This window comes from Budorcas taxicolor, chromosome 5, assembly GCF_023091745.1.
Source record: "Budorcas taxicolor isolate Tak-1 chromosome 5, Takin1.1, whole genome shotgun sequence".
NCBI lineage: Eukaryota > Metazoa > Chordata > Mammalia > Artiodactyla > Bovidae > Budorcas > Budorcas taxicolor.
The window spans coordinates 75,934,524-75,946,694 of record NC_068914.1 but is presented as its reverse complement, the minus strand read 5'-3'; positions in this window follow the sequence as shown (position 1 = coordinate 75,946,694).

Sequence of the window (12,171 nt, the reverse complement as noted above, 5' to 3'; positions counted from 1 at the left end):
TTACAGCCATACCACCCTGAATGTGCCTGATCTTGTTTATCTCTGAAGCTAAGCAGAGTTGGACCTGCTTAGTATTTGGATGGGAAAAACAAAAGCAAGTTTCCTCCTGAAAATGAAAACAAATAGCCTAAGTATCTGGTTGATACTTTAACGTACCAGCATTGAATGTGAGGCTCCTTGTGTTCCAATGCCTTTCCAATTCTGCAACCCCTCACTCCTCCTATAGAAGAACATTTGCCCCTTCTTAAGTGAACTATATGCTCCCAAGCCTCTGGGTCTTTGCCCATGCTATTTGTTCTAATCAGAATATGCATCATCATCTTGTCAACAAATGTTCTTTTCACGCTGAGCTTTCAGATAAAATTAGAAACTGCATGTTCTGTTATTGAAATGCTCTACACAGGTGGGATGTTGCAAATAAATAATTATCTTGTTGTTTTGCACCCTGAAAATTTCAATGTGTGGAAAGGAGAAGCAGATATAAGATTGAAGGGGTTAAATTAAAATCCTATAAAGTTCTACATTTGAATTAGAAGCATCACTATTGTCACGCGAGTGTATGCTCCTCGGTTTTTGTCTCGTCCCAACAAAGATTTGGAGTGATGGACATTAAAGCCCCCTTGGCGTGTCACAGCCCTCGGGTCTTAGACCGTGTTATAGCTCTCAGGTCTCGAGCGGACCGTGTTATAGCTCTTAGACAAATCAGTGTTACAGCTCTATTTTATTTAGAAAATAGCAGGAAAATCCATCTTCGAGGCGCGAGGGCATGTCGACCCAAGACGCGAAGAGAAGAGCACCCCAGTGCGTGAGAGAGAGAGAGAGAAAGCTAGCTTTGGCTCCTCTGTGTGTGTGTGTGTGTGTGTGTGTGTGTGTGTGTGTGTGTGTGTGTGTGTGTGTGTGTGTTTTCCTGGGCCTGTCCTATGTAAATTAGGCCAGCCAGGAGCATTGTTTGTTTTACTTGAGGTCCTCACTCAGGTCCTCAGACCTTCCTTTGTTCTATTTTCGTGGGCTTTTCTCTTCCTTATCTTTTAGCCACCACCATTCTGGACTCCTTTTCCCTATTCTAACTACCTAACACTATGAACCCATGATGATGCTACCTTTTATTTTTATTTTTCTTATTGAAGTATAGTTGATTTACATGTTGTGCCAATCTCTGCTGTGAAGGAAAGTGACTCAGTTACACACCTATAGATATTCTTTTTTTAATGTGCTTTTCCTTTCTGGTTTATCACAGGGTAGTCAACACAGTTCCCTGTGCTATCCATCCTATATATAGGATGCTTATCCATCCTATATATAACAGTTTACATCTGCTAATCTCGAACTCCCAATCTTTTCCTCCCCTACCCCCGACCTCCCTTGGCAACCACAAGTCTGTTCTCTGTCTGTGAGTCTGTTTCAGTTTTGTAGATAAGTTCATTTGTGCCATATTTTAGATTTCATATGTAAGTTACAACATATGCCATTTGTCTTTCTCTTTTGGACTTACTTAGTATGATAATCTCTAGTTGCATCCATGTTGCTGCAAGTGGCATATTTCATTCTTTTTTATAGTTAAGTGGTATTCCATTGTATATAAGCCATATCTTCTTTATTGATTCATCTCTTGATGGACATTTAGGTTGTCTCCATGTCTTGGCTATGGTGAGTAGTGCTGCTGTAAACATAGGCATGAATGTATCTTTTTGAATTATAGTTTTGTCCAGGTATATGCACAGGAGTGGGATTGCTGGGTCATATGGTAATGCTATTTTTATTTTTCTGCAGAACTTCCACAGTGTTTTCCACAGCGGCTGCACCAATTTACATTCCCACCAACAGTGTAGGAGAGTTAGTTCCCTTTTCTCCATACCCTCTCTAGCATTTGTTATTTTTAGACCTTTTAATGATGGCCATTCTGACTGGTGCAAGATGGTACTTCATTGTATTTTTGATTTGCATCTCTCTAATAGTGATGTTAAGAAACTTCATGTGCCTACTGGCCATCTGTATGTCTTCTTTAGAGAAATGTCTTTTAAGGTCCTCTGCCCACTTTTTCACTGGGTTGTTTGTTTTTTTTGTTGTTGAGTTGTATGAGCTGTTTGTATATTTTAGAGATTAAGCCCTTGTCTGTTATATCATTTGCAAATATCATCTACCATTCCATAGCTTTTCTTTTCATTTTTTAATGGTTTCCTTTGCTGTGCAAAAGGAAGGTCTTATTTGTTTATTTTTGGTTTTACTTCTATTGACTTGGGAAACTGACCTAAGGAAGCACTGGTACGATTTATGTCAGAGAATATTTTGCTATGCTCTCCTCTAGGAGTTTTATGGTGTCATGTCTTATATTTAACTTTTAAGCCATTTTGAGTTTATTTTTGTGCATGGTGTGAGGGTGTATTCTAACTTGTCTGATTTACATGCAGCTGTCCAACTTTCCCAGAACCACTTACTGAAAAGACTTCTTCCCATTTTATATTCTTGCCTCCTTTGTCAAAGATTAATTGACCACAAGTGTGTGGGTTTATTTGGGCTCTCTATTCTGTTCCATTGATCTGTATGTCTGTTTTTGTGCCAATATCACACTGTTTTGATTACTGTAGCTTTGTAGTATTGTCTGAAGTCTGGGAGAGTTATGCCTCCTGCTTTGTTTTTTCCCCCTCGGGATTGCTTTGGCAATTCTGATCTTTTATGGTTCCATAATTTATTCTTAGATTTCTTCTAATAAAACTCCCTTCTTGCTTAAAAAACAGTAAGAGCTAAATAAAGGAGGGAACACATGAATTAACAAGGTTATGAGAGCTTAGTGAATCAACAATAAATGACAGATTGGCCAAGAAAATTAGTTCATGTCCCCAAATGTTCAAAGAATGAAGAGAAACTCGACTTATCCAGAAGAAAAAAGTCTCTCCACTGGGCCTGCCTCAGAGGGACCCCCACCAGGGATCTCTATTCTTCCAAGGAGCCACAAAAATTTAATCTGTGACAGAGAAGGATGTGGGAAGAGGAGGATGGGGAGGAAGAGAGAAGGAGACGATGGACAGGCTCTGGAACCTCTGCATCATCTTCCCCCCACCTCCATGTGGTCTCCCTCTGCTTCCCTTTCAGAGCCCCAAACTTGCCTTTCAGTGGGAGGGCTTGAGATTCGCAAATGCCCCAAGGGAGATTTTCTGTAGCAGCAGAACTGGGGAATCACATAGGAACCTAGAGCCCAGAGTCCTCACAGGCACAGGAAACCCTGACCCTCATCTGTCCTGGGTGCCCTGAGCAGCCATGAAAGGGAAGGATTTAGATGTGATTGTGGACTCATCTCAGCCCAGCCCTGTCCAGGGAAAATAGTGGTCACTGTCCATGGTGGTCATAGGCTGACTTACAGCTGGAGAGACATATTTTTAAGACACCAACCACAGTTATGTCAGAGCTGAGGAGGCTCCAGAACCTCTTTTTCCCTACTGCCTTGTTTTGCAGATGAGGGGGAGGAATTCCTCAGGACCACATAGTGTGTGGCAGAGTGCTCAAGCCAAAAACAAGAAGGCACCTTCTTCCTTGCCCATCTCTTTCTTTTCAGGAAGGAAAAGCTCTCACAGAAGCCCCTGTAGATTTCCTCTCATATCTCATTTGCCAGAACTGGATCATGAGTCCTTGTCCTGACCAATCATCAGCGGGGGAAGTGATTGTCATGGCTGGCTTGGACCAATCCACAGGAAGAAGGCAGGATGGGTTGGGCAAAGATTTCCAGGTGAGCAGCCAACACTGTCTTGCTATAAAGGGGACGTGACAAGAGAGCTGAAGGTTCAAAGATAGGAGGGAGGAGGAGCGTGGGAGGAGAAGCCCGCGCAAAGGTGCAGAGGCACAGGCAAGGACCTGACCTGAGTGCTTGGGGATCACTGGCGTGAGAAACGGAGCACTTCCTGCCATGTCAGTGAACAAGGATGTCACAGTCATTAGCAATTTCAGCCCTCCAACGGGAGCGGACAAGCCCTAAGTGCACTCCGGAAGAAGAATATCTGTGATCCTACAGCCATCAGGACTGCAGCCACTCCCTACGGTGAGCCCCAAGGGAGCTCAAGATGTGAAGGAACAGAGGATACTGGCCCAGGATAGCTGCTGCTGCTGCTGCTGCCGAGTCGCTTCCGTCGTGTCCGACTCCATGCGACCCCGTAGACGGCAGCCCACCAGGCTCCGCCATCCCTGGGATTCTCCAGACAGGAACACTGGAGTGGGTTGCCATTTCCTTCTCCAGGATAGCTGACATGCATACAAAATGAATTTCAGTGAGCCCAGGCTGTTGTTATCTTCCCATACATAGAAAACCCTTAAACGCCCTAACTTCGGATAACTAGTTTTCTTTGATTAACAATGATCTTTTAATATTAAGATGACTTGCCCTTTGTTATGAAACTTCTATATAATCTGGCTCCTCCCCTCACCTCCTCAAAGCAGTTCTCTCAAGGGTTACTTGAGATGCTGTCTCCCGGGCTTGAAGGCCTAAAAATTCCCGCCAACTAAAGCGTAACTCGCAGGTTTTAGGTTGTGACTGTTCTTTAAGTCAGCAGGTGATTCACTGCTGCAGGCACACAGCACAGGTGGGGAAGGCGGGCAGGACCTCATATGGCAGTTTCTGCCTGGAGCAGCACAGGCCCTAGGCAACAGGGAGCTTCTGAGAGGCACTAACCAAGGAAGTGAGCGCACAGCACATGGAGAATTGTGGTGTGTGGAGGCCCCAGTGCCTAGGAGCTGAGCAGAGTCATTCTGTGATGGGCAATAATGTCATTAAGAAACTGCAGAGGCTCCTGTTCAAACAGATGATTGTAACTGATGAGAGAGCAAACATGGCCTTAATGGATTTGCTTGTGGCAACTACCTGTTTCTGGATATTGAAATCCACATGCTTGGCCAGTTCTTAGCTCTGCTGTCATGCCTGCTACACCCTCATCTTTCCTCTTCCATCTGCCCTCTGCCCAGCTGTGGGACTGCACAACCCAAGGTGCCCAAAACACCCAGTACTTTGTATTATAATTTACCTAGTGGTCAACCACTTTACAGAGGAGAGAGCAGAAGGTGGATGTGGGTGAGGGGCTTGCTGGTGAGTCTAGGGCAGAGGGATCCCAATCGACCATGCACTTTATGACTTCAGAACGGGGCAGCTCCTCTACCCCCAGCCAGGCTGCTTGCTGAATGGGGAGGCTTCTGCTCCACATGATGCTCATTCCTGCAGAGGGCACACGTGTGACCGCACAGACATGCCATTCCTTCCTTATGACCTGAGGCCAGGCACGAGGAGCACCCTGCCCTGTAGGGATTGCAGTCATGGGTCCACATGTGGGTGGGTGTGCCTATAACTGAGAGGAAAGCACCCCCAGTCAAGGCCCCCCAAAGCTGAGAGACAATCACATCCCAGAATTGAGGAATGCCCAAGTGTCAGGTGGCCAATCTGGCCTTAAAAGGCAAACTGCTATCATCCAAGTGTTGATTTTTTTAAATTAAATTACACATTTACAATCCAGTAGTCAAGCCCCCTTTTCAGCAGCTTGTAGCCCTCAGCCTCAGGTTTTTTTTTTTTCTTCTCTCTTAGATCTAGTTTTTAGCTTCAGATTAAGTCCCATTATGGACATAAATACTGTCCCTTTCATACCCCAAACTCCCTCTCAGATTCCCTTTTCAAAGCCTGCACACACACGGTGAACAGGGCTTTATTAACACAGTTCTGCAGATTTGTGAGCTAAAGATTTAGAATAATGAGGATAGGAGGGGCCTGCCCCACGTGGCAGGGAGGGCAGGGGGATGGTGATGATTCACCTGTAAAACCTCAGCCGGCTGAGGCAGTAGCCGGAGGGCAGCCGCCAAAGGGCTGAGGGGGTGCAGAGTAAGTGGATTAAATGGTTAATCCAGCAGCCCTAGAGCAAACCATCAGTGTGGGAGAGGGATAGTCTCCAGTGCCTGGACTCCACCGTCTAGAAATCGGGGCTTTGGAATAAGAACACGGGTTCAAAGCTGCTCCACCACTTGGACGGCTGGTAAAAGCAAAATGAGCCTGTTTTCTCATGTGTAAAACGGGAGCACTGAGACTTCTCTCAGGGTGTGTGTGCTAAGTCACTTCAGTCATGTCTCTCTGAGACCCCATGCACCGTCTCAGGTCTCCTGCATTGGCCGGCGGGTTCTTTACCGCTGGGCCCACCTGGGAAGCCCCCTCTGAGGGTGGGGAAGAGAATTAAAAGTGAAAGTCGCTCAGTCATATCCAACTCTTTGCAATCTCCTGCCAATCTCCTCTGTCCATGGGATTTTCCAGGCAAGAATATTGGAGTGGGTAGCCATTCCGTTCTCCAGGGGATCTTCCTGACCCAGGGATCAAACCCAGCAACTTTCAAACACACAACACTGGGTTGTTAGCTACAGTCACCCTGATGTACATTACATCCCCAGGATTTATCATATAGCTGGAAGTTTGCGCCTTTTGACCCCCTTCACGCGAGTCACCCATTCACCTCAACACCCTGCCTCTGACAACCATCAACTTGTTCTTTGTTTCTGTGAATTCAGTTTATTTTGTAGATTCCACACATAATTAAGATCATAAATATTTGTCTTTCTCTGACTTATTTCATTTATCCTAATGCCCTTGAGGTCCATCTATGTTGTTGCAAATAACAAGATTTGCTTTCTTTCTTTATGACTCAATGAGATTCCATTGTATCTATATACTGCATTTTCTTTATTCATTCATCTGTCGATGGACACTTAGGCTGTTTACATATCTTGGTTATTATAAATAATGCTGCAGTGAATATGGTGCAGGTTTCTTTGACGTTGTTTTTGTCACTAAGTCGTGTCCAACTTTTTTCGACCCTGGGAACTGCAGGATACCAGGCTTCCCTGTCCTTCACTTCAACAAGGGAAGTCTCTGCTTTTTAATATGCTGTCCTTCCAAGTAGCAAGCATCTTTTAATTTCATGGCTGCAGTCACCGTCCACAGTAATTTTGGAGCCCAAGAAAACAAAATCTGTCACTGTTTCCACTTTTTCCCCTTCTATTTGTCACGAAGTGATGGGACCAGATGCCATGATCTTAGTTTTTTGAAAGTTGAGTTTTTAAGCCAGTTTTTTTGCTCTCCTCTTTCACCCTCATCAAGAGGCTCTTTAGTTCCTCTTCACTTTCTGCCATTAGAGTGGTATCATCTGCATATCTGAGGTTGTTGATATTTCTCCTGGCAATCTTGAGTCCAGTTTGTGATTCATCTAGCCCAGCATTTCATATGATGCACTTTGCATATAAGTTAAATAAACAAGGTGACAACATACAGCCTTGACATACTCCTTTCCCGATTTGGAACCAGTCTGTTGTTCCATGTCCAGTTCTAACTGTTGCTTCTTGACCTGCATACAGATTTCTCAGAAGGCAGGTGAGGTGGTCTGGTATTCCCATGTCTGTAAGAGTTTTCCACAGTTTGTAGTGATCCACACACTCAAAGGTTTTAGCGTAGTCAATAAAGCAGAAGTTTTGTTTTGTGATCCCCTTGCTTTTCCTATGATCCAGCAGATGTTGGCAGTTTGATCACTTGTTACTCTGCCTTTTCTAAATCCAGTTTGTACATCTGAAAGTTCTCAGTTCATATACTGTTGAAGCCTACCTTGAAGAATTTTGAGCATTACCTTGCTAGCATGTGAAATGAGGGCAATTGTATGATAGTTTGAACAGTCTTTGGGATTAACTTTCTTTGGTATTGGAATGACAACTGACCTTTTCCAGTCCTGTGGCCACTACTGAATTTTCCAAATTTGCTGACATATTGAGTGCAGCACTTTAACGGCATAATCTTTTGACATAGTGATTTCACTTCCTTTGGATATATTCCCAGGAGTGGAAATGCTGGATCACATGGTCATTCTGATTTTTTGAAGAAGTTTCATACTATTTTCCACAGCTACTGCACAAATTTGCATTCCCACCAACAATGAGTTTCCCTTTTCCCCACATCCTCACCAACACTTTCTCTTGTATTTTTGATGACAGTCATCCTGACAGGGGTGAGGCAATACCTCGCTGTGGTTTGGATTTGCACTTTCTTGATGATGAGTGATGTTGAGCATCTTTTCATGTGTCTGTTGCCCCTCTGTATGTTTTCTTTGGAAAAAACGTCTATTCTGTTCCTCTGTGCAATTTTGAAACAGATTTTTTTTCTTTTTTTTTTTTTTTTTGCTGTTAAGTTGTATTTCCTGATGCTGTGCTGCTGCTATGCTTTCATGTCCGACTCTTTGCGACCCCATGGACTGCAGCCCGCCAGGCTCCTCCCTCCATGGAGTTTTCCAGGCAAGAATGCTGGAGTGGGCTGCCACTTCCTTCTCCAGGGGATCCTCCCAACACAAGAATCGAATCAGCGTCTCTAGTGTCTCCTGCATTAGCAGGCAGACTCTTTACCATTAGCGCCACCATAGATGAGTGATGAATGGGCCACATTTAACACACGATTTTGTTTTTTAATTATTAAAATATTACACACACATTATTGAAACATGAAATTTCACCTAAAGGAGAAGAGATTGGTAAGTCCCATCCCCAGAAGTGACCGCTATGACTGTTTTTGTGCATATCTCTCAGGCTCTGCTTCTCTCCTCTGTCTCTCTCTCTCTCACACACAAGCAGATTCATTTATATCTATGTTGATGTCACATAAAGGTGGTCTTATAGATAGGATCCTGGGTGCAGACAATTGGTCCATGTACATACACAAAGAGAACCCTGAGGTCTCCTTGTCATCAGACAGAGACCCTACACCCACTTTCTTAGATGCACAGGATTCGTCCATCCATGTGGACTAAAACTGATCGATCCCATCCCCATCTCCATGAACATCAGTGTCGTTGCCAATTTCCTACTATTTCAACCAGTACTCTGATGTATCTTTGAAAAATTGAGCAAAAATTTTAGTGGGGCCAGCTTTAAGGGTGAGCACTGCTATACAAAAATGTACGGTGGGACTTCAATGGGTCCTGCACACTGTTCCTTCAGAGGAGTGTCTATTCACTCTTCCATCGAGGGGATCTACCGTGGCCTCTGAGTCTTCTTCACTTTGTCACCAGGGCTGGTTGGCCAGACTAAAACTGATCCAGTGTTCTTTTTCTGGAACCATGACTGATACTTTACCCCATTTTTACAATCTTGATGGATTTAAAGTCCACTAGATGAGTATGATCAAGCTACTCTTTATCTGTGTGGCTTCTTTCACTTGGGATGTTCATCCACGTGGTAACATGTATCAGTACTTCATTTTCTTCATTGTGCTTAAACATGGATAACATTTACTATTCAAACCGTTTTAACTATGCTTTAAATTCAATGGCATTAACAACATTCACGTTGTCATACGAATATCCTCACCATCCATGTTCAGAACTTTTCAATTTTCACTAGTGAAACTCTGTAGCCATTAAGCTCTACTTTTCCTCAGCTCCTGGCAACCAACAGCATTCTATGTTCTGAATTTGAATTTGACTTTTCTGGATACCACATACATGTGAAATCACATTCTTGTCTTTTTGTGAGAGTTATTTCACTCATCATCATGACTCCAAGGCTCATATACATGGCAGCATGTGCTGGTATTTCCTTAGTTTTGAAGACTGAACTACATTACTTTGTATATATGCCACATTTAGTTTGCCCATTCATTCATCAGTGGACACTTGGGTTGCTTCTACTGTTTGCTCTTATGATTAATGCTGCTATGAATATGACTGTACCCATATCTGTTCTAGTCTTTGCTTTCAGTCTTTTTGGTATATATCCTCATGTGAAATTGATCATACATTAATTCTGTGTTTAAGTTTTTAAAGAACTACCATACTGTTTTCCACAGAGGCTGAACCATTTTACTCTATTCCTCCTATGACAGATAATAATGCTGTGTATGGAATCTATCCCATTTTTGTTATCTTTTGGCCACACTGTGCAGCACAGGGCATCTTCGTTCCCCACCAAGGAGTAAACCTGCACCCCTGCACTGGAAGTGTGGAGTCTTAACCACTGAACCATCAGGATTCACTTAACCTCTGGATCTGCTCCATTTTGCTGATCTATTTACCCACTGATGGGCATCTGCACTGTTTCTGCCTCTGGACTCTTGTGAACAGTGGTGCTATCAATATACATGTGTACAGCTGTTTTCAGTTCTTTGGGATATGTATCTGAGAGCAGAGTTGTTGAACCACATACTAATTGTACATTTATGTTGTAAACATAGGTTGTGCCTTTTCCCATTTCCAGTTTTTAAAGTTTCCAATTTCTCTACATTGTTGCTAACATTTGTTATTTTTAGTTTTCTTGATTATAACCATTTTGGAATATGTGGAGTTGTTGAATATTGATTTTAATTTGCACTTTCATCATGACTAATGATATCTGACATCTTTTTTTCTGCAATGACCATTTATATCTCTTGTGTGAAGAATGGTCTACTGAGGTCATTTATCCATTTTAAAACTGGGGGTTTTGTCTATGTTGGCATACTCTGGATAACGTTTCATCATATATTTAATGGGCAAATATTTTCTTTCATTCTATGGGCTATACTTTCACTTTCTGAATTGTATCTTTTGATGCAAACAGATTTTTAATTTTGAGGAAATCCAATTTATTTTTTCATTGCTTGTGCTTTGCTGTCAGATCTACAAAACTGTGGCTAAATCCAAAATTATGAAGATTTATCCCCATGTTTTATTGGAGCGTTTAACAGTTATCCCTTCATATCTGTGTAGAGTTGATTCAAGGACACTTGGGCATACCAAAATCTGCATGGTATTTGCATATAACCTAGGGACACCTTCCTATATGCTTTAATCCAGCCTTCAGTGAAAAGAGAAAAACATCTCAGTAGATGAAGACGTGAGCAGTGCACTTGGCCATCTACTTTTTGTGGAAGGAGACATGGCCAGAGGTGAGAATATACACAGATTCTTAAGCAGCAACCAAGGATCTGGCTGACTGGTCAGGAAATTGGAAGAAAAGGGACTAGAAGACACAAAGAGGGTGAGGTAAAGACACATGACAAGACATGAGAATACGAATCAAACATGAAAATGTTTCTCTGTCACTTGTTAACACCCACCAGAAAGCATTCTCCACTTAAAAATGGCACTGGAAAACCAAATAGACAAAGTGGCTTGATCAGCTGATGTTAACTATCCTTCATCATCACCCTAGAACTAGGACAGATACATAAACGAAGCAGACAAAGATGGAGATTATACTGAAATGGACTCCTAGTTATCACCTGGCTACTGTCCCCTCCAAACGTCTAACCAGCCACCAACAGAGGCAACACTGAGCCCCTGTTATACACTACCCCTCAACCACACCACCTTCTTGGTAGTAAGCAGAATATACCAGGCCCTTTCAGTCCTTCAAGAGCAAGTGATACATCCTCACAGGGATGTACCCTATTTCAGGTACGGGTTTTGCCTTTCCTGTTCACAGGGCTTCAGGCAGCACTTCAGGCAGCACTGCAGGCATGAAATTCTACATGACCTATCACCTAAGGAATCCACTGCACAGCGGAGAATCAACTGACCATATCACACACTGCACCATCCAGGAGCAGCCGGCCTTAGACAGCCCTGGAACAGCCTACTGAAGGTACAGTTGAAAAACACCAACATGGAGGAAATACTTTTCAAGGATGGGTGCTATCCTTCAGGACACAGTTGTTCATTATTTTAGTCGCTAAGTTGTGTCCCATTCTTATTGGGACCCCATGCACTGTAGCCCACCAGGTTCCTCTGTCAATGGGATTTCTCAGGCAAGATTACTGGAGTGGGTTGCCATTTCCATCTCCAGGGGATCTTTGCAACCCAGAAATCTAACCCGGGTCTCCTGCATTGCAGGTGCTGAGCCTCTGTGGAGGCCCTCTTCTTCAGCACACACAACATGCACTAAATAAGAAATCTCTATTAACTGTTATGTTCCTCTGGGAATTAAAAAATGGGCTTGGGACCAGGAGACAGAAGCAGAGTAGCCCTGCTTATTACAACCATGACCTGCTGGGTATTTCCACCTGACTTTAGGCTCTGCAAGATTGTAGGTCCTGATCCCTAAGGCACTTTTGCCGGGAAAGATAGGATCTATTCATCGTTCAGTCAGTGTGTCCAACTCTGCAACCCCATGCTAGGCTTCCCTGTCCTACACTATTTTCTGGAG